This window comes from Syngnathus scovelli, chromosome 7, assembly GCF_024217435.2.
Source record: "Syngnathus scovelli strain Florida chromosome 7, RoL_Ssco_1.2, whole genome shotgun sequence".
Taxonomy (NCBI): Eukaryota; Metazoa; Chordata; class Actinopteri; order Syngnathiformes; family Syngnathidae; genus Syngnathus; species Syngnathus scovelli.
This window is the reverse complement of record NC_090853.1, coordinates 15,354,675-15,377,807: the sequence shown is the minus strand read 5'-3', so window position 1 is coordinate 15,377,807 and position 23,133 is coordinate 15,354,675. Positions and strand designations below refer to the sequence as shown.

General features: G+C 37.2%; 1 protein-coding gene and 1 long non-coding RNA gene across 5 annotated transcripts in view; both read right to left on the bottom strand.

The window, feature by feature from the left end:
• The window catches only part of LOC125972246 (WD repeat and SOCS box-containing protein 1), a 162,316-nt gene that overhangs the window by 86,374 nt on the left and 52,809 nt on the right, over window positions 1-23,133 (bottom strand). The gene's annotated exons all lie outside the window — the stretch shown is intronic.
• LOC137840419 (uncharacterized) lies at window positions 866-22,032 on the bottom strand. The gene is made up of 2 exons (XR_011087057.1): window positions 21,297-22,032; window positions 866-21,080 (listed from the first exon to the last, which is right to left on the bottom strand). It is a non-coding gene; the product is annotated as an uncharacterized lncRNA (long non-coding RNA).

The following is a 23,133-nucleotide window of genomic DNA, read 5'->3' as shown; positions in this document are numbered from 1 at the left end:
AACCAGAAGTGACCCCAAATAAACCGGAAGTGACCTCGGCAAGACCGGAAGTGCCTCTACTCAAACCGGAAGTGACCCAAATAGACCGGAAGTGACCCAAATCACCCCGGAAGTGACCTTATTTCAACATTAACTGCCCTAAATAGCTACATTAGTCGCTAACTTTTGCATTTTTTGTCCGATTGAACCCGTTTCAACATTTTAACTCCAAAAGTGAACCTCCTGAAGCTATTTATTTTCAATTTGTTCCAAATTTCAAAATATTTTGGCGCAATTGCTTTTTCTTTTAATTCCCATTCATTCTCTATGGAGATTCAACATTTGCTCTCACGTCTACATTTTTTAACCGATTCAACCCGTTCCAACATTCAACTGTTCATCTTTTGCCTACCTATTCCACAACCTCCCACTTACCACAAATTCCAAACTTCAAATTTGAAATTCAACCAAATTCTCCAAAATTTAGTATTACACTTCTATTTTCCACATTTCTCAAGAAATTCAACTCATTTCAACATCATTCGCCATCATTTCCCAAGAAGTGATTCAAAGTCTTCGCCTTCACACGCAATTTCTCCAGAAATTGCATTTTCTAGTTATTATTATTATTATATTTTATTCTCCACACTTTTTTGTCCCGCTTCTTCTTCCACATAATTCATCCGATTCACTCCGTTCCACTTTTGACGTATTCCAAATATTCACGAGATGAGCGCTTCCATTTTTCTCGTTCCGAAAATTTTCCGATTTCGCAAAATTCGCGAATTTACGACAAATTTGTCCCCATTCATTCTCAATGGCAGATTCTACATTTCACATTTACGTCATTCCCCTTTTAAATTCACCTCATTCAGCACATTCAAACCACATTCGGAATGATTCTCGACATTCCCAAAATTCCCAAATTCAAAAATTTCACGTTTTCACGTTAAAAATTCCGACAAAATTTCACGAAATTTCGTTTTTCACCTCTAGTTTCTACATTTTTCAACCGATTCAACCCATTCCAATTTTCAACTGTTCATCTTTTGCCTGCCTATTCCACAACTTCTCACCTACCAAAAATTCCAAAATTTCAAATTTGAAATTCAACCAAATTCTCCAAAATTTCGTTTTTCTACTCTAACTTCTACGTTTTTCAACCGATTCAACCCATTCCAACTTTCAACTGTTCATCTTTTGCCTACCTATTCCACACCTTCCCACTTACCAAAATTTCCAAATTTTCAATTTTGAAATTCAACCAAATTCTACAAAATTTGGTTTTTCTACTCTAATTTCTACATTTTTCAACCGATTCAACCCATTCCAACTTTATTCACTTTGGTCACCTCATCCTTACCATATTCACCCCCTTCACCCCCACTTCCACTATGCTTACACAATTCAACCCTTGACCCCCACTTCCAGTGTGGCGGCCATCTTGGATTGACCCTGAAGTGCTCCCAATGACCCTAGAATGAACCGGAAGTGCCCCAAATTGAACCGGAAGTGACCTTAGGTAAACAGGAAGTGACCTTAGGTAAACCGGAAGTGACCCCAAATCAAACCGGAAGTGACCTTTTTAAACCGGAAGTGACCTTTTTAAACCGGAAGTGACCCCAAATAAACCGGAAGTGACCTCAGCTAGACCGGAAGTGCCTCTAATCAAACCGGAAGTGACCCAAATAGACCGGAAGTGACCCAAATCAAACCGGAAGTGAACTTATTTCAACATTAACTGCCCTAAATAGCTACATTAGGCGCTAACATTTGCTTTTTTTGTCCGATTGAACCCGTTCGAACATTTTAACCCCAAAAGTGAACCTCCTGAAGCTGTTTTTTTACGTTTTGTTCCAAATTTCAAAATATTTTGGCGCCATTGCTTTTTCTTTTAATTCCCATTCATTCTCTATGGGGATTCAACATTTGCTCTCACTTCTACATTTTTTAACCGATTCAACCCGTTCCAACATTCAACTGTTCATCCTTTGCCTGCCTATTCCACAACTTTCCACTTACCAAATATTCTCTACAATTTCGTTTTTCTACTCTTTTTTCCACATTTTTCAACCGATTCAACCCATTCCAACTTTATTCACTTTGTTTACCTTATGCTTACCATATTCACCTCCTTCACCCACACTTCCAGTGTGGCGGCCATCTTGGATTGACCCGGAAGTGCCCCCAATGAACCCAGAATATACCGGAAGTGCCCCATATCAAACCACACGTGACCTTAGGTAAACAGAAAGTGACCTTAGGTAAACCGGAAGTGACCCCAAATCAAACCGGAAGTGACCTTTTTAAACCGGAAGTGACCTTTGTAAACCGGAAGTGACCCCAAATAAACCGGAAGTGACCTCAGCTAGACCGGAAGTGCCTCTACTCAAACCGGAAGTGACCCAAATAGACCGGAAGTGACCCAAATCACCCCGGAAGTGACCTTATTTCAACATTAACTGCCCTAAATAGCTACATTAGTCGCTAACTTTTGCATTTTTTGTCCGATTGAACCCATTTCAACATTTTAACTCCAAAAGTGAACCTCCTGAAGCTATTTATTTTCGTTTTGTTCCAAATTTCAAAATATTTTGGCGCAATTGCTTTTGCTTTTAATTCCCATTCATTCTCTATGGAGATTCAACATTTGCTCTCACGTCTACATTTTTTAACCGATTCAACCCGTTCCAACATTCAACTGTTCATCTTTTGCCTACCTATTCCACAACCTCCCACTTACCACAAATTCCAAACTTCAAATTTGAAATTCAACCAAATTCTCCAAAATTTAGTATTACACTTCTATTTTCCACATTTCTCAAGAAATTCAACTCATTTAGACATCATTCGCCATCATTCCCCAAGAAGTGATTCAAAGTCTTCGCCTTCACACGCAATTTCTCCAGAAATTGCATTTTCTAGTTATTATTATTATTATTAGTGTGAAGGTGAAGACCTTCACACTATTGTTATTGCTGTCCTTTATTATTATTATTATTAGTGTGAAGGTGAAGACCTTCACACTATTGTTATTGCTGTCCTTTATTATTATTATTCTACTTATTCCGCTCACTTTTTTGACGCTTAACTCCTTCCACATACTTCAACCGATTCACTCCGTTCCACTTTTCACTTATTCCAAATATTCATGACACGGCTGCTTACATTTTTTTTGTTCGAAAAATTTTCCGTTTTCACAAAATTCACGATTTTGTGGCATTTTTTTCCCCATTCATTCTTAATGGCAGATTCAACATTTCACATTTTTGTTGTTCCAGTTTGAAATTCACTTATTTCAACACATTCAAATCACATTGGGGACATTCCCAAACTTGCCAAATTCAAAAATTTCACGTTTTCACTTTTAAAATTTGCACAAAATTTTGCAAAATTTCACAAAATTTAGTTTTTCACTTCTAGTTTCTACATTTTTCCACCGATTCAACTCGTTCCAACTTTCAACTGTTCATCTTTTGCCTACCTATTCCACACCTTCCCACTTAGCAAAATTTCCAAATTTTCAATTTTGAAATTCACACCAAATTTTCCCAAAATTTAGTTTTTCCCTTCTAATTTCTACATTTTTCAACCGATTCAACCCATTCCAACTTTATTCACTTTGTTCACCTTATGCTTACCATATTCACCCCCTTCACCCCCACTTCCACAATTCAACCCTTGACCCCCACTTCCAGAGTGGCGGCCATCTTGGATTGACCCTGAAGTGCCCCAATGAACCCGGAATGAACTGGAAGTGCCCCAAATCAAACCGGAATTGACCCCAAATGAACCGGAAGTGACCTCAGGTAAACCGGAAGTGACCCCAAATCAAACCGGAAGTGACCCCAAATCAAACCGGAAGTGACCTTTTTAAACCGGAAGTGACCCCAAATAAACCGGAAGTGACCTCAGCTAGACCGGAAGTGCCTCTAATCAAACCGGAAGTGACCCAAATAGACCGGAAGTGACCCAAATCAAACCGGAAGTGACCATATTTCAACATTAAGTGCCCTAAATACCTACATTTGCGCTAACTTTTGCAAATTTTGCCCGATTAAACCCATTTCAACATTTTAACCCCAAAAGTGAACCTCCTAAAGCTGTTTTTTTCCTTTTGTTCCAAATTTCAAAAAATTTTGGTGCAATTTTTTTTCTTTTAATTCCCATTCATTCTCTATTAGGATTCAAGATTTGCTCTAACTTCTACATTTTTTAACTGATTCAACTTGTTCCAACTTTGAACTGTTCTTCTTTTGCCTTCCTATTCCACAACTACCCACTTACCAAAAATTCTCTACAATTTTGTTTTTCTAATCTAATTTCTACATTTTTCAACTTATTCAACCCATTCGACCTTTCAACTGTTCATCATTTTCCTACCTATTCCACAACTTCCCACTTACCCAAAATTCCAAATTTTCAATTTTGTAACTCACACCCAATTTTCCCAAATTTCCTTTTTCCCTTGTAATTTCTACATTTTTCAACCGATTCAACTCTTTTCAACATCATTCTGCAACATTCCCCAAGTATTTATTCAACCTCTTCACCTTCACATGCAATTTCTTCAGGAATTGCAAATTCTAGTTATTAGTGTGAAGGTGAAGACCTTCACACTATTGTTATTGCTGTCCTTTATTATTATTATTATTATTATTATTCTACTTATTCCGCTCACTTTTTTGACGCTTAACTCCTTCCACATACTTCAACCGATTCACTCCGTTCCACTTTTCACTTATTCCAAATATTCATGACACGGCTGCTTACATTTTTTTTGTTCGAAAAATTTTCCGTTTTCACAAAATTCACGATTTTGTGGCATTTTTTTCCCCATTCATTCTTAATGGCAGATTCAACATTTCACATTTTTGTTGTTCCAGTTTGAAATTCACTTATTTCAACACATTCAAATCACATTGGGGACATTCCCAAACTTGCCAAATTCAAAAATTTCACGTTTTCACTTTTAAAATTTGCACAAAATTTTGCAAAATTTCACAAAATTTAGTTTTTCACTTCTAGTTTCTACATTTTTCCACCGATTCAACTCGTTCCAACTTTCAACTGTTCATCTTTTGCCTACCTATTCCACACCTTCCCACTTAGCAAAATTTGCAAATTTTCAATTTTGAAATTCACACCAAATTTTCCCAAAATTTAGTTTTTCCCTTCTAATTTCTACATTTTTCAACCGATTCAACCCATTCCAACTTTATTCACTTTGTTCACCTTATGCTTACCATATTCACCCCCTTCACCCCCACTTCCACAATTCAACCCTTGACCCCCACTTCCAGAGTGGCGGCCATCTTGGATTGACCCTGAAGTGCCCCAATGAACCCGGAATGAACTGGAAGTGCCCCAAATCAAACCGGAATTGACCCCAAATGAACCGGAAGTGACCTCAGGTAAACCGGAAGTGACCCCAAATCAAACCGGAAGTGACCCCAAATCAAACCGGAAGTGACCTTTTTAAACCGGAAGTGACCCCAAATAAACCGGAAGTGACCTCAGCTAGACCGGAAGTGCCTCTAATCAAACCGGAAGTGACCCAAATAGACCGGAAGTGACCCAAATCAAACCGGAAGTGACCATATTTCAACATTAAGTGCCCTAAATACCTACATTTGCGCTAACTTTTGCAAATTTTGCCCGATTAAACCCATTTCAACATTTTAACCCCAAAAGTGAACCTCCTAAAGCTGTTTTTTTCCTTTTGTTCCAAATTTCAAAAAATTTTGGTGCAAATTTTTTTTCTTTTAATTCCCATTCATTCTCTATTAGGATTCAAGATTTGCTCTAACTTCTACATTTTTTAACCGATTCAACTTGTTCCAACTTTGAACTGTTCTTCTTTTGCCTTCCTATTCCACAACTACCCACTTACCAAAAATTCTCTACAATTTTGTTTTTCTAATCTAATTTCTACATTGTTCAACTTATTCAACCCATTCGACCTTTCAACTGTTCATCATTTTCCTACCTATTCCACAACTTCCCACTTACCCAAAATTCCAAGTTTTCAATTTTGTAACTCACACCCAATTTTCCCAAATTTCCTTTTTCCCTTGTAATTTCTACATTTTTCAACCGATTCAACTCTTTTCAACATCATTCTGCAACATTCCCCAAGTATTTATTCAACCTCTTCACCTTCACACGCAATTTCTTCAGGAATTGCAAATTCTAGTTATTAGTGTGAAGGTGAAGACCTTCACACTATTGTTATTGCTGTCCTTTATTATTATTATTAGTGTGAAGGTGAAGACCTTCACACTATTGTTATTGCTGTCCTTTATTATTATTATTATTATTATTATTATTCTACTTATTCCGCTCACTTTTTTGACGCTTAACTCCTTCCACATACTTCAACCGATTCACTCCGTTCCACTTTTCACTTATTCCAAATATTCATGACACGGCTGCTTACATTTTTTTTGTTCGAAAAATTTTCCGTTTTCACAAAATTCACGATTTTGTGGCATTTTTTTCCCCATTCATTCTTAATGGCAGATTCAACATTTCACATTTTTGTTGTTCCAGTTTGAAATTCACTTATTTCAACACATTCAAATCACATTGGGGACATTCCCAAACTTGCCAAATTCAAAAATTTCACGTTTTCACTTTTAAAATTTGCACAAAATTTTGCAAAATTTCACAAAATTTAGTTTTTCACTTCTAGTTTCTACATTTTTCCACCGATTCAACTCGTTCCAACTTTCAACTGTTCATCTTTTGCCTACCTATTCCACACCTTCCCACTTAGCAGAATTTCCAAATTTTCAATTTCGAAATTCACACCAAATTTTCCCAAAATTTAGTTTTTCCCTTCTAATTTCTACATTTTTCAACCGATTCAACCCATTCCAACTTTATTCACTTTGTTCACCTTATGCTTACCATATTCACCCCCTTCACCCCCACTTCCACAATTCAACCCTTGACCCCCACTTCCAGAGTGGCGGCCATCTTGGATTGACCCTGAAGTGCCCCAATGAACCCGGAATGAACTGGAAGTGCCCCAAATCAAACCGGAATTGACCCCAAATGAACCGGAAGTGACCTCAGGTAAACCGGAAGTGACCCCAAATCAAACCGGAAGTGACCCCAAATCAAACCGGAAGTGACCTTTTTCAACCGGAAGTGACCCCAAATAAACCGGAAGTGACCTCAGCTAGACCGGAAGTGCCTCTAATCAAACCGGAAGTGACCCAAATAGACCGGAAGTGACCCAAATCAAACCGGAAGTGACCATATTTCAACAGTAAGTGCCCTAAATACATACATTTGCACTAACTTTCGCAAATTTTGCCCGATTAAACCCGTTTCAACATTTTAACCCCAAAAGTGAACCTCCTGAAGCCTTTTTTTTCCTTTTGTCCCAAATTTCAAAAAATTTTGGTGCAATTTTTTTTTCTTTTAATTCCCATTCATTCTCTATTAGGATTCAAGTTTTGCTCTAACTTCTACATTTTTTAACCGATTCAATTCGTTCCAACTTTCAACTGTTCATCTTTTGCCTTCCTATTCCACAATTTCCCACTTACCAAAAATTCTCTGCAATTTTGTTTTTCTACTCTAATTTCTACATTTTTCAACTTATTCAAGCCATTCCACCTTTCAACTGTTCATCATTTTCCTACCTATTCCACAACTTCCCACTTACCCAAAATTCCAAATTTTCAATTTTGAAATTCACACCCAATTTTCCCAAATTTCCTTTTTCCCTTGTAATTTCTACATTTTTCAACCGATTCAACTCTTTTCAACATCATTCTGCAGCATTCCCCAAGTATTTATTCAACCTCTTCACCTTCACACGCAATTTCTTCAGGAATTGCAAATTCTAGTTATTATTATTCTTCTATTTTATTCCCGCCACTTTTTTGTCCCGCTTCTTCTTCCACATAATTCATCCGATTCACTCCGTTCCACTTTTGACGTATTCCAAATATTCACGAGATGAGCGCTTCCATTTTTCTCGTTCCGAAAATTTTCCGATTTCGCAAAATTCGCGAATTTACGACAAATTTTTCCCCATTCATTCTCAATGGCAGATTCGACATTTCACATTTACGTCATTCCCCTTTTAAATTCACCTCATTCAGCACATTCAAACCACATTCGGAATGATTCTCGACATTCCCAAAATTCCCAAATTCAAAAATTTCACGTTTTCACGTTAAAAATTCCGACAAAATTTCACGAAATTTCGTTTTTCACCTCTAATTTCTACATTTTTCGACCGATTGAACCCGTTCCAACTTCCAACTGTTCATCTTTTGCCTACCTATTCCACAACTTCCCACTTACAAAAAAAATTCCAAATTTTCAAATTTGAAATTCAACCAAATTCTTCGTAATTTCGTTTTTCTACTCTAATTTCTACATTTTTCAACCGATTCAACCCATTCCAACTTTCAACTGTTCATCTTTTGCCTACCTATTCCACACCTTCCCACTTACCAAAATTTCCAAATTTTCAATTTTGAAATTCAACCAAATTCTACAAAATTTGGTTTTTCTACTCTAATTTCTACATTTTTCAACCGATTCAACCCATTCCAACTTTATTCACTTTGGTCACCTCATCCTTACCATATTCACCCCCTTCACCCCCACTTCCACTATGCTTACAAAATTCAACCCTTGACCCCCACTTCCAGTGTGGCGGCCATCTTGGATTGACCCTGAAGTGCTCCCAATGAACCTAGAATGAACCGGAAGTGGCCCAAATCAAACCGGAAGTGACCTTAGGTAAACAGGAAGTGACCTCAGGTAAACCGGAAGTGACCCCAAATCAAACCGGAAGTGACCTTTTTAAACCGGAAGTGACCTTTTTAAACCGGAAGTGACCCCAAATAAACCGGAAGTGACCTCAACTGGACCGGAAGTGCCTCTAATCAGACCGGAAGTGACCCAAATAGACCGGAAGTGACCTAAATCAACCCGGAAGTGAACTTATTTCAACATTAACTGCCATAAATAGCTACATTAGGCGCTAACTTTTGCATTTTTTGTCCGATTGAACCCGTTTCAACATTTTAACCCCAAAAGTGAACCTCCTGAAGCTGTTTTTTTACGTTTTGTTCCAAATTTCAAAATATTTTGGCGCAATTGCTTTTTCTTTTAATTCCCATTCATTCTCTATGGGGATTCAACATTTGCTCTCACTTCTACATTTTTTAACCGATTCAACCCGTTCCAACATTCAACTGTTCATCCTTTGCCTGCCTATTCCACAACTTTCCACTCACCAAAAATTCTCTACAATTTCGTTTTTCTACTCTTTTTTCCACATTTTTCAACCGATTCAACCCATTCCAACTTTATTCACTTTGTTTACCTTATGCTTACCATATTCACCTGCTTCACCCACACTTCCAGTGTGGCGGCCATCTTGGATTGACCCGGACGTGCCCCCAATGAACCCAGAATGTACCGGAAGTGCCCCATATCAAACCGCAAGTGACCTTAGGTAAACAGGAAGTGACCTTAGGTAAACCGGAAGTGACCCCAAATCAAACCGGACGTGACCTTTTTAAACCGGAAGTGACCTTTTTAAACCGGAAGTGACCCTAAATGAACCGGAAGTGACCTCAGCTGGACCGGAAGTGCCTCTAATCAGACCGGAAGTGACCCAAATAGACCGGAAGTGACCCAAATCAACCCGGAAGTAAACTTATTTCAACATTAACTGCCATAAATAGCTACATTAGGCGCTAACTTTTGCATTTTTTGTCCGATTGAACCCGTTTCAACATTTTAACCCCAAAAGTGAACCTCCTGAAGCTGTTTTTTTACATTTTGTTCCAAATTTCAAAATATTTTGGCGCAATTGCTTTTTCTTTTAATTCCCATTCATTCTCTATGGGGATTCAACATTTGCTCTCACTTCTACATTTTTTAACCGATTCAACCCGTTCCAACATTCAACTGTTCATCCTTTGCCTGCCTATTCCACAACTTTCCACTTACCAAAAATTCCAAAAATCAAATTTGAAATTCAACCATATTCTCAAAAATTTAGTATTACACTTCTATTTTCCACATTTCTCAAGAAATTCAACTCATTTCAACATCATTCGGCATCATTCCCCAAGAAGTGATTCAAAGTCTTCGCCTTCACGCGCAATTTCTCCAGAAATTGCATTTTCTAGTTATTATTATTATTATTCTACTTATTCCGCTCACTTTTTTGACGCTTAACTCCTTCCACATACTTCAACCGATTCACTCCGTTCCACTTTTCACTTATTCCAAATATTCATGACACGGCTGCTTACATTTTTTTTGTTCGAAAAATTTTCCGTTTTCACAAAATTCACGATTTTGTGGCATTTTTTTCCCCATTCATTCTTAATGGCAGATTCAACATTTCACATTTTTGTTGTTCCAGTTTGAAATTCACTTATTTCAACACATTCAAATCACATTGGGGACATTCCCAAACTTGCCAAATTCAAAAATTTCACGTTTTCACTTTTAAAATTTGCACAAAATTTTGCAAAATTTCACAAAATTTAGTTTTTCACTTCTAGTTTCTACATTTTTCCACCGATTCAACTCGTTCCAACTTTCAACTGTTCATCTTTTGCCTACCTATTCCACACCTTCCCACTTAGCAAAATTTCCAAATTTTCAATTTTGAAATTCACACCAAATTTTCCCAAAATTTAGTTTTTCCCTTCTAATTTCTACATTTTTCAACCGATTCAACCCATTCCAACTTTATTCACTTTGTTCACCTTATGCTTACCATATTCACCCCCTTCACCCCCACTTCCACAATTCAACCCTTGACCCCCACTTCCAGAGTGGCGGCCATCTTGGATTGACCCTGAAGTGCCCCAATGAACCCGGAATGAACTGGAAGTGCCCCAAATCAAACCGGAATTGACCCCAAATGAACCGGAAGTGACCTCAGGTAAACCGGAAGTGACCCCAAATCAAACCGGAAGTGACCCCAAATCAAACCGGAAGTGACCTTTTTTAACCGGAAGTGACCTTTCTCAACCGGAAGTGACCCAAATAAACCGGAAGTGACCTCAGCTGGACCGGAAGTGCCTCTAATCAAACCGGAAGTGACCCAAATCAAACCGGAAATGACCATATTTCAACATTAAGTGCCCTAAATACCTACATTTGCGCTAACTTTTGCAAATTTTGCCCGATTAAACCCATTTCAACATTTTAACCCCAAAAGTGAACCTCCTGACGCCGTTTCTTTCCTTTTGTTCCAAATTTCAGAAACTTTTGGTGCAATTTTTTTTTCTTTTAATTCCCATTCATTCTTTATTAGGATTCAAGATTTGCTCTAACTTCTACATTTTTTAACCGATTCAACTCGTTCCAACTTTCAACTGTTCCTCTTTTGCCTTCCTATTCCACAACTTCCCACTTACCAAAAATTCTCTACAATTTTGTTTTTCTACTCTAATTTCTACATTTTCAACTTATTCAACCCATTCCACCTTTCAACTGTTCATCATTTTCCTACCTATTCCACAACTTCCCACTTACCCAAAATTCCAAATTTTCAGTTTTGAAATTCACACCCAATTTTCCCAAATTTCCTTTTCCCTTGTAATTTCTACATTTTTCAACCGATTCAACTCTTTTCAACATCATTCTGCAGCATTCCTTAAGTATTTATTCAACCTCTTCACCTTCACACGCAATTTCTTCAGGAATTGCAAATTCTAGTTATTATTATTATTCTACTTATTCCGCTCACTTTTTTGTCCGTTAACTACTTCCACATACTTCAACCGATTCACTCCATTCCACTTTTCACTGATTCCAAATATTCATGACACGGGTGCTTACATTTTTTTCGTTCAAAAAATTTTCCGTTTTCGCAAAATTCACAAAATTCCGGCAAATTCTTCCCCATTCATTCTTAATGGCAGATTCAACATTTCACATTTACGTTGCTCCAGTTTGAAATTCACTTAATTCAACACATTCAAATCACATTGGGGACATTCCCAAACTTGCCAAATTCAAAAATTTCACGTTTTCACTTTTAAAATTTGCACAAAACTTTGCAAAATTTCACAAAATTTAGTTTTTCACTTCTAATTTCTACATTTTTCCACCGATTCAACTCGTTCCAACTTTCAACTGTTCATCTTTTGCCTACCTATTCCACACCTTCCCACTTACCAAAATGTCCAAATTTTCAATTTTGAAATCCACACCAAATTTTCCAAAAATTTAGTTTTTCCCTTCTAATTTCTACATTTTTCAACCGATTCAACCCATTCCAACTTTATTCACTTTGTTCACCTTATGCTTACCATATTCACCCCCTTCACCCCCACTTCCACAATTCAACCCTTGACCCCCACTTCCGGAGTGGCGGCCATCTTGGATTGACCCTGAAGTGCCCCAATGAACTCGGAATGAACCGGAAGTGCCCCAAATCAAACCGGAATTGACCCCAAATGAACCGGAAGTGACCTCAGGTAAACCGGAAGTGACCCCAAATCAAACCGGAAGTGACCTTTTTAAACCGGAAGTGACCTTTTTAAACCGGAAGTGACCACAAATAAACCGGAAGTGACCTCAGCTAGACAGGAAGTGCCTCTATTCAAACCGGAAGTGACTCAAATAGACCGGAAGTGACCCAAATCAAACCGGAAGTGACCATATTTCAACATTAAGTGCCCAAAATACCTACATTTGCGCTAACTTTTGCAAATTTTGACCGATTAAACCCGTTTCTACATTTTAACCCCAAAAGTGAACCTCCTGAAGCCGTTTTTTTCCTTTTGTTCCAAATTTCAAAAGATTTTGGCGCAATTTTTTTTTCTTTTAATTCCCATTCATTCTTTATTAGGATTCAAGATTTGCTCTAACTTCTACATTTTTTAACCGATTCAACTCGTTCCAACTTTCAACTGTTCAATTTTGGTTTTCTACTCTAATTTCTACTTTTTTCAACTTATTCAACCCATTCAACTTATTCAACCCATTCCACCTTTCAACTGTTCATCATTTTCCTACCTATTCCACAACTTCCCACTTACCCAAAATTCCAAATTTTCAGTTTTGAAATTCACACCCAATTTTCCCAAATTTCCTTTTCCCTTGTAATTTCTACATTTTTCAACCGATTCAACTCTTTTCAACATCATTCTGCAGCATTCCCCAAGTATTTATTCAACCTCTTCACCTTCACACGCAATTTCTTCAGGAATTGCAAATTCTAGTTAGTGTGAAGGTGAAGACCTTCACACTATTGTTATTGCTGTCCTTTGTTATTATTAGTGTGAAGGTGAAGACCTTCACACTATTGTTATTGCTGTCCTTTATTATTATTATTATTATTATTATTAGTGTGAAGGTGAAGACCTTCACACTATTGTTATTGCTGTCCTTTATTATTATTATTATTATTATTCTACTTATTCCGCTCACTTTTTTGACGCTTAACTCCTTCCACATACTTCAACCGATTCACTCCGTTCCACTTTTCACTTATTCCAAATATTCATGACACGGCTGCTTACATTTTTTTTGTTCGAAAAATTTTCCGTTTTCACAAAATTCACGATTTTGTGGCATTTTTTTCCCCATTCATTCTTAATGGCAGATTCAACATTTCACATTTTTGTTGTTCCAGTTTGAAATTCACTTATTTCAACACATTCAAATCACATTGGGGACATTCCCAAACTTGCCAAATTCAAAAATTTCACGTTTTCACTTTTAAAATTTGCACAAAATTTTGCAAAATTTCACAAAATTTAGTTTTTCACTTCTAGTTTCTATATTTTTCCACCGATTCAACTCGTTCCAACTTTCAACTGTTCATCTTTTGCCTACCTATTCCACACCTTCCCACTTAGCAAAATTTCCAAATTTTCAATTTTGAAATTCACACCAAATTTTCCCAAAATTTAGTTTTTCCCTTCTAATTTCTACATTTTTCAACCGATTCAACCCATTCCAACTTTATTCACTTTGTTCACCTTATGCTTACCATATTCACCCCCTTCACCCCCACTTCCACAATTCAACCCTTGACCCCCACTTCCAGAGTGGCGGCCATCTTGGATTGACCCTGAAGTGCCCCAATGAACCCGGAATGAACTGGAAGTGCCCCAAATCAAACCGGAATTGACCCCAAATGAACCGGAAGTGACCTCAGGTAAACCGGAAGTGACCCCAAATCAAACCGGAAGTGACCCCAAATCAAACCGGAAGTGACCTTTTTCAACCGGAAGTGACCTTTTTCAACCGGAAGTGACCCCAAATAAACCGGAAGTGACCGTAGCTGGACCGGAAGTGCCTCTAATCAAACCGGAAGTGACCCAAATCAAACCGGAAATGACCATATTTCAACATTAAGTGCCCTAAATACCTACATTTGCGCTAACTTTTGCAAATTTTGCCCGATTAAACCCATTTCAACATTTTAACCCCAAAAGTGAACCTCCTGAAGCCGTTTCTTTCCTTTTGTTCCAAATTTCAGAAACTTTTGGTGCAATTTTTTTTTCTTTTAATTCCCATTCATTCTCTATTAGGATTGAAGATTTGCTCTAACTTCTACATTTTTTAACCGATTCAACTCGTTCCAACTTTCAACTGTTCCTCTTTTGCCTTCCTATTCCACAACTTCCCACTTACCAAAAATTCTCTACAATTTTGTTTTTCTACTCTAATTTCTACATTTTCAACTTATTCAACCCATTCCACCTTTCAACTGTTCATCATTTTCCTACCTATTCCACAACTTCCCACTTACCCAAAATTCCAAATTTTCAATTTCTAAATTCACACCCAATTTTCCCAAATTTCCTTTTTCCCTTGTAATTTCTACATTTTTCAACCGATTCAACCCTTTTCAACATCATTCTGCAACATTCCCCAAGTATTTATTCAACCTCTTCACCTTCACACGCAATTTCTTCAGGAATTGCAAATTCTAGTTATTATTATTATTCTACTTATTCCGCTCACTTTTTTGACGCTTAACTCCTTCCACATACTTCAACCGATTCACTCCGTTCCACTTTTCACTTATTCCAAATATTCATGACACGGCTGCTTACATTTTTTTTGTTCGAAAAATTTTCCGTTTTCACAAAATTCACGATTTTGTGGCATTTTTTTCCCCATTCATTCTTAATGGCAGATTCAACATTTCACATTTTTGTTGTTCCAGTTTGAAATTCACTTATTTCAACACATTCAAATCACATTGGGGACATTCCCAAACTTGCCAAATTCAAAAATTTCACGTTTTCACTTTTAAAATTTGCACAAAATTTTGCAAAATTTCACAAAATTTAGTTTTTCACTTCTAGTTTCTACATTTTTCCACCGATTCAACTCGTTCCAACTTTCAACTGTTCATCTTTTGCCTACCTATTCCACACCTTCCCACTTAGCAAAATTTCCAAATTTTCAATTTTGAAATTCACACCAAATTTTCCCAAAATTTAGTTTTTCCCTTCTAATTTCTACATTTTTCAACCGATTCAACCCATTCCAACTTTATTCACTTTGTTCACCTTATGCTTACCATATTCACCCCCTTCACCCCCACTTCCACAATTCAACCCTTGACCCCCACTTCCAGAGTGGCGGCCATCTTGGATTGACCCTGAAGTGCCCCAATGAACCCGGAATGAACTGGAAGTGCCCCAAATCAAACCGGAATTGACCCCAAATGAACCGGAAGTGACCTCAGGTAAACCGGAAGTGACCCCAAATCAAACCGGAAGTGACCCCAAATCAAACCGGAAGTGACCTTTTTAAACCGGAAGTGACCCCAAATAAACCGGAAGTGACCTCAGCTGGACCGGAAGTGCCTCTAATCAAACCGGAAGTGACCCAAATAGACCGGAAGTGACCCAAATCAAACCGGAAGTGACCATATTTCAACATTAAGTGCCCAAAATACCTACATTTGCGCTAACTTTTGCAAATTTTGACCGATTAAACCCGTTTCTACATTTTAACCCCAAAAGTGAACCTCCTGAAGCCGTTTTTTTTCCTTTTGTTCCAAATTTCAAAAGATTTTGGCGCAATTTTTTTTTCTTTTAATTCCCATTCATTCTTTATTAGGATTCAAGATTTGCTCTAACTTCTACATTTTTTAACCGATTCAACTCGTTCCAACTTTCAACTGTTCAATTTTGGTTTTCTACTCTAATTTCTACTTTTTTCAACTTATTCAACCCATTCAACTTATTCAACCCATTCCACCTTTCAACTGTTCATCATTTTCCTACCTATTCCACAACTTCCCACTTACCCAAAATTCCAAAATTTCAGTTTTGAAATTCACACCCAATTTTCCCAAATTTCCTTTTCCCTTGTAATTTCTACATTTTTCAACCGATTCAACTCTTTTCAACATCATTCTGCAGCATTCCCCAAGTATTTATTCAACCTCTTCACCTTCACACGCAATTTCTTCAGGAATTGCAAATTCTAGTTATTATTATTATTCTACTTATTCCGCTCACTTTTTTGACGCTTAACTCCTTCCACATACTTCAACCGATTCACTCCGTTCCACTTTTCACTTATTCCAAATATTCATGACACGGCTGCTTACATTTTTTTTGTTCGAAAAATTTTCCGTTTTCACAAAATTCACGATTTTGTGGCATTTTTTTCCCCATTCATTCTTAATGGCAGATTCAACATTTCACATTTTTGTTGTTCCAGTTTGAAATTCACTTATTTCAACACATTCAAATCACATTGGGGACATTCCCAAACTTGCCAAATTCAAAAATTTCACGTTTTCACTTTTAAAATTTGCACAAAATTTTGCAAAATTTCACAAAATTTAGTTTTTCACTTCTAGTTTCTACATTTTTCCACCGATTCAACTCGTTCCAACTTTCAACTGTTCATCTTTTGCCTACCTATTCCACACCTTCCCACTTAGCAAAATTTCCAAATTTTCAATTTTGAAATTCACACCAAATTTTCCCAAAATTTAGTTTTTCCCTTCTAATTTCTACATTTTTCAACCGATTCAACCCATTCCAACTTTATTCACTTTGTTCACCTTATGCTTACCATATTCACCCCCTTCACCCCCACTTCCACAATTCAACCCTTGACCCCCACTTCCAGAGTGGCGGCCATCTTGGATTGACCCTGAAGTGCCCCAATGAACCCGGAATGAACTGGAAGTGCCCCAAATCAAACCGGAATTGACCCCAAATGAACCGGAAGTGACCTCAGGTAAACCGGAAGTGACCCCAAATCAAACCGGAAGTGACCCCAAATCAAACCGGAAGTGACCTTTTTCAACCGGAAGTGACCCCAAATAAACCGGAAGTGACCTCAGCTAGACCGGAAGTGCCTCTAATCAAACCGGAAGTGACCCAAATAGACCGGAAGTGACCCAAATAAAACCGGAAGTGACCATATTTCAACATTAAGTGCCCTAAATACATACATTTGCGCTAACTTTTGCAAATTTTGCCCGATTAAACCCGTTTCAACATTTTAACCCCAAAAGTGAACCTCCTGAAGCCTTTTTTTTCCTTTTGTCCCAAATTTCAAAAAATTTTGGTGCAATTTTTTTTTCTTTTAATTCCCATTCATTCTCTATTAGGATTCAAGTTTTGCTCTAACTTCTACATTTTTTAACCGATTCAACTTGTTCCAACTTTGAACTGTTCTTCTTTTGCCTTCCTATTCCACAACTACCCACTTACCAAAAATTCTCTACAATTTTGTTTTTCTAATCTAATTTCTACATTTTTCAACTTATTCAACCCATTCGACCTTTCAACTGTTCATCATTTTCCTACCTATTCCACAACTTCCCACTTACCCAAAATTCCAAATTTTCAATTTTGTAATTCACACCCAATTTTCCCAAATTTCCTTTTTCCCTTGTAATTTCTACATTTTTCAACCGATTCAACTCTTTTCAACATCATTCTGCAACATTCCCCAAGTATTTATTCAACCTCTTCACCTTCACACGCAATTTCTTCAGGAATTGCAAATTCTAGTTATTATTATTATTATTCTACTTATTCCGCTCACTTTTTTGACGCTTAACTCCTTCCACATACTTCAACCGATTCACTCCGTTCCACTTTTCACTTATTCCAAATATTCATGACACGGCTGCTTACATTTTTTTTGTTCGAAAAATTTTCCGTTTTCACAAAATTCACGATTTTGTGGCATTTTTTTCCCCATTCATTCTTAATGGCAGATTCAACATTTCACATTTTTGTTGTTCCAGTTTGAAATTCACTTATTTCAACACATTCAAATCACATTGGGGACATTCCCAAACTTGCCAAATTCAAAAATTTCACGTTTTCACTTTTAAAATTTGCACAAAATTTCACAAAATTTCACAAAATTTAGTTTTTCACTTCTAATTTCTACATTTTCCCACCGATTCAACTCGTTCCAACTTTCAACTGTTCATCTTTTGCCTACCTATTCCACACCTTCCCACTTAGCAAAATTTCCAAATGTTCAATTTTGAAATTCACACCAAATTTTCCCAAAATTTAGTTTTTCCCTTCTAATTTCTACATTTTTCAACCGATTCAACCCATTCCAACTTTATTCACTTTGTTCACCTTATGCTTACCATATTCACCCCCTTCACCCCCACTTCCACAATTCAACCCTTGACCCCCACTTCCAGAGTGGCGGCCATCTTGGATTGACCCTGAGGTGCCCCAATGAACCCGGAATGAACTGGAAGTGCCCCAAATCAAACCGGAATTGACCCCAAATGAACCGGAAGTGACCTCAGGTAAACCGGAAGTGACCCCAAATCAAACCGGAAGTGACCCCAAATCAAACCGGAAGTGACCTTTTTAAACCGGAAGTGACCCCAAATAAACCGGAAGTGACCTCAGCTAGACCGGAAGTGCCTCTAATCAAACCGGAAGTGACCCAAATAGACCGGAAGTGACCCAAATCAAACCGGAAGTGACCATATTTCAACATTAAGTGCCCTAAATACCTACATTTGCGCTAACCTTTGCAAATTTTGCCCGATTAAACCCATTTCAACATTTTAACCCCAAAAGTGAACCTCCTAAAGCTGTTTTTTTCCTTTTGTTCCAAATTTCAAAAAATTTTGGTGCAATTTTTTTTCTTTTAATTCCCATTCATTCTCTATTAGGATTCAAGATTTGCTCTAACTTCTACATTTTTTAACCGATTCAACTTGTTCCAACTTTGAACTGTTCTTCTTTTGCCTTCCTATTCCACAACTACCCACTTACCAAAAATTCTCCACAATTTTGTTTTTCTAATCTAATTTCTACATTTTTCAACTTATTCAACCCATTCGACCTTTCAACTGTTCATCATTTTCCTACCTATTCCACAACTTCCCACTTACCCAAAATTCCAAATTTTCAATTTTGTAACTCACACCCAATTTTCCCAAATTTCCTTTTTCCCTTGTAATTTCTACATTTTTCAACCGATTCAACTCTTTTCAACATCATTCTGCAACATTCCCCAAGTATTTATTCAACCTCTTCACCTTCACACGCAATTTCTTCAGGAATTGCAAATTCTAGTTATTATTATTATTCTACTTATTCCGCTCACTTTTTTGACGCTTAACTCCTTCCACATACTTCAACCGATTCACTCCGTTCCACTTTTCACTTATTCCAAATATTCATGACACGGCTGCTTACATTTTTTTTGTTCGAAAAATTTTCCGTTTTCACAAAATTCACGATTTTGTGGCATTTTTTTCCCCATTCATTCTTAATGGCAGATTCAACATTTCACATTTTTGTTGTTCCAGTTTGAAATTCACTTATTTCAACACATTCAAATCACATTGGGGACATTCCCAAACTTGCCAAATTCAAAAATTTCACGTTTTCACTTTTAAAATTTGCACAAAATTTTGCAAAATTTCACAAAATTTAGTTTTTCACTTCTAGTTTCTACATTTTTCCACCGATTCAACTCGTTCCAACTTTCAACTGTTCATCTTTTGCCTACCTATTCCACACCTTCCCACTTAGCAAAATTTCCAAATTTTCAATTTTGAAATTCACACCAAATTTTCCCAAAATTTAGTTTTTCCCTTCTAATTTCTACATTTTTCAACCGATTCAACCCATTCCAACTTTATTCACTTTGTTCACCTTATGCTTACCATATTCACCCCCTTCACCCCCACTTCCACAATTCAACCCTTGACCCCCACTTCCAGAGTGGCGGCCATCTTGGATTGACCCTGAAGTGCCCCAATGAACCCGGAATGAACTGGAAGTGCCCCAAATCAAACCGGAATTGACCCCAAATGAACCGGAAGTGACCTCAGGTAAACCGGAAGTGACCCCAAATCAAACCGGAAGTGACCCCAAATCAAACCGGAAGTGACCTTTTTAAACCGGAAGTGACCCCAAATAAACCGGAAGTGACCTCAGCTAGACCGGAAGTGCCTCTAATCAAACCGGAAGTGACCCAAATAGACCGGAGGTGACCCAAATCAAACCGGAAGTGACCATATTTCAACATTAAGTGCCCAAAATACCTACATTTGCGCTAACTTTTGCAAATGTTGACCGATTAAACCCGTTTCTACATTTTAACCCCAAAAGTGAACCTCCTGAAGCCGTTTTTTTTCCTTTTGTTCCAAATTTCAAAAAATTTTGGCGCAATTTTTTTTTCTTTTAATTCCCATTCATTCTTTATTAGGATTCAAGATTTGCTCTAACTTCTACATTTTTTAACCGATTCAACTCGTTCCAACTTTCAACTGTTCAATTTTGGTTTTCTACTCTAATTTCTACTTTTTTCAACTTATTCAACCCATTCAACTTATTCAACCCATTCCACCTTTCAACTGTTCATCATTTTCCTACTTATTCCACAACTTCCCACTTACCCAAAATTCCAAATTTTCAGTTTTGAAATTCACACCCAATTTTCCCAAATTTCATTTTCCCTTGTAATTTCTACATTTTTCAACCGATTCAACTCTTTTCAACATCATTCTGCAGCATTCCCCAAGTATTTATTCAACCTCTTCACCTTCACACGCAATTTCTTCAGGAATTGCAAATTCTAGTTATTATTATTAGTGTGAAGGTGAAGACCTTCACACTATTGTTATTGCTGTCCTTTATTATTATTAGTGTGAAGGTGAAGACCTTCACACTATTGTTATTGCTGTCCTTTATTATTATTAGTGTGAAGGTGAAGACCTTCACACTATTGTTATTGCTGTCCTTTATTATTATTAGTGTGAAGGTGAAGACCTTCACACTATTGTTATTGCTGTCCTTTATTATTATTAGTGTGAAGGTGAAGACCTTCACACTATTGTTATTGCTGTCCTTTATTAGTGTGAAGGTGAAGACCTTCACACTATTGTTATTGCTGTCCTTTATTATTATTATTATTATTATTATTATTCTACTTATTCCGCTCACTTTTTTGACGCTTAACTCCTTCCACATACTTCAACCGATTCACTCCGTTCCACTTTTCACTTATTCCAAATATTCATGACACGGCTGCTTACATTTTTTTTGTTCGAAAAATTTTCCGTTTTCACAAAATTCACGATTTTGTGGCATTTTTCTCCCCATTCATTCTTAATGGCAGATTCAACATTTCACATTTTTGTTGTTCCAGTTTGAAATTCACTTATTTCAACACATTCAAATCACATTGGGGACATTCCCAAACTTGCCAAATTCAAAAATTTCACGTTTTCACTTTTAAAATTTGCACAAAATTTTGCAAAATTTCACAAAATTTCGTTTTTCACTTCTAGTTTCTACATTTTTCCACCGATTCAACTCGTTCCAACTTTCAACTGTTCATCTTTTGCCTACCTATTCCACACCTTCCCACTTAGCAAAATTTCCAAATTTTCAATTTTGAAATTCACACCAAATTTTCCCAAAATTTAGTTTTTCCCTTCTAATTTCTACATTTTTCAACCGATTCAACCCATTCCAACTTTATTCACTTTGTTCACCTTATGCTTACCATATTCACCCCCTTCACCCCCACTTCCACAATTCAACCCTTGACCCCCACTTCCAGAGTGGCGGCCATCTTGGATTGACCCTGAAGTGCCCCAATGAACCCGGAATGAACTGGAAGTCCCCCAAATCAAACCGGAATTGACCCCAAATGAACCGGAAGTGACCTCAGGTAAACCGGAAGTGACCCCAAATCAAACCGGAAGTGACCCCAAATCAAACCGGAAGTGACCTTTTTCAACCGGAAGTGACCTTTTTCAACCGGAAGTGACCCCAAATAAACCGGAAGTGACCTCAGCTGGACCGGAAGTGCCTCTAATCAAACCGGAAGTGACCCAAATCAAACCGGAAATGACCATATTTCAACATTAAGTGCCCTAAATACCTACATTTGCGCTAACTTTTGCAAATTTTGCCCGATTAAACCCATTTCAACATTTTAACCCCAAAAGTGAACCTCCTGAAGCCGTTTCTTTCCTTTTGTTCCAAATTTCAGAAACTTTTGGTGCAATTTTTTTTTCTTTTAATTCCCATTCATTCTCTATTAGGATTCAAGATTTGCTCTAACTTCTACATTTTTTAACCGATTCAACTCGTTCCAACTTTCAACTGTTCCTCTTTTGCCTTCCTATTCCACAACTTCCCACTTACCAAAAATTCTCTACAATTTTGTTTTTGTACTCTAATTTCTACATTTTCAACTTATTCAACCCATTCCACCTTTCAACTGTTCATCATTTTCCTACCTATTCCACAACTTCCCACTTACCCAAAATTCCAAATTTTCAATTTTGAAATTCACACCCAATTTTCCCAAATTTCCTTTTTCCCTTGTAATTTCTACATTTTTCAACCGATTCAACTCTTTTCAACATCATTCTGCAACATTCCCCAAGTATTTATTGAACCTCTTCACCTTCACACGCAATTTCTTCAGGAATTGCAAATTCTAGTTATTATTATTATTATTCTACTTATTCCGCTCACTTTTTTGTCCGTTAACTACTTCCACATACTTCAACCGATTCACTCCATTCCACTTTTCCCTGATTCCAAATATTCATGACACGGGTGCTTACATTTTTTTCGTTCAAAAAATTTTCCGTTTTCGCAAAATTCACAAAATTCCGGCAAATTCTTCCCCATTCATTCTTAA